General features: G+C 30.1%; 1 protein-coding gene across 1 annotated transcript in view; it reads right to left on the reverse strand.

Annotated features, from left to right (window-relative positions):
• Positions 1–868, reverse strand: part of LOC110021069 (60S ribosomal protein L18-2) — a 5,858-nt gene that overhangs the window by 3,446 nt on the left and 1,544 nt on the right. The gene's annotated exons all lie outside the window — the stretch shown is intronic.

Below are 868 nucleotides of genomic sequence, written 5' to 3' on the forward strand. Positions count from 1 at the left end.
TCATTCATCTAAATACCTCAAAAAGCAGAAAGCTGATGCAGATTTTCTTTTAAACTAAAAACAAAAACAAGGAATGGTTCCCTCAGAACAATATCAAAATGATTCACCATAAGAGCTCAGAATTAGCATGGTTCAACTAAACATCATCAGGAACCAGACCATTCGACACCATTCTATTTCAAAAGCAACTTTGTTCATTGACCAAATCAAATGAAAGATCAGTTCATGGTTGAACCAATCAAATCTACAAGTCTGGCCTGATTTATAAAACCATGATTACAAATAAAAGAATCGCACTTCAACAGATTATTGTTATTTACAAGTGGAAGAGATCAGTAATCAATGCATTGCATTTATCAAGCAACATAGCTCAGACAAGAAAATCACTCCCGGGACTTGAAACTATTCAAAGCCCTCATAATGAGCTGGGATTAAAACAGTATCATCATTGCTAAGAACATCTTTATTAGAATCATGTAATCCAATAAAAAAAAAAGATTCATAACTTCAAAAGATTAGAAGAAAAAAATATATCTAACTGATGTTCATGTAAAACAAGTTGAGCAAAGCAAGCGACAATTGGTTTCAATCAAGGAGCATAGCTTAATTATGAAAAACAAGCAAAACAACCAGCGCAAGTAAACAAGAGACAAATAATAATAAATAAAATAGCATTAATAAATGTAGTGTAAACCAACACTTATTCCAAGGATTAAAAATAACAAGACAATTATGTGTCATCATAATGGAACTTGAAAAACTCTCAAAATTATAATAACAATACAAAAATGCACTCGATTATAGTTGCATACCTAATCAACTCAAATTCAATTACAACATTATGATAGAAAAATATTAAAAAAAAAAT

Source organism: Phalaenopsis equestris, unplaced genomic scaffold, assembly GCF_001263595.1.
Source record: "Phalaenopsis equestris unplaced genomic scaffold, ASM126359v1 Scaffold000121, whole genome shotgun sequence".
Lineage (NCBI taxonomy): Eukaryota > Viridiplantae > Streptophyta > Magnoliopsida > Asparagales > Orchidaceae > Phalaenopsis > Phalaenopsis equestris.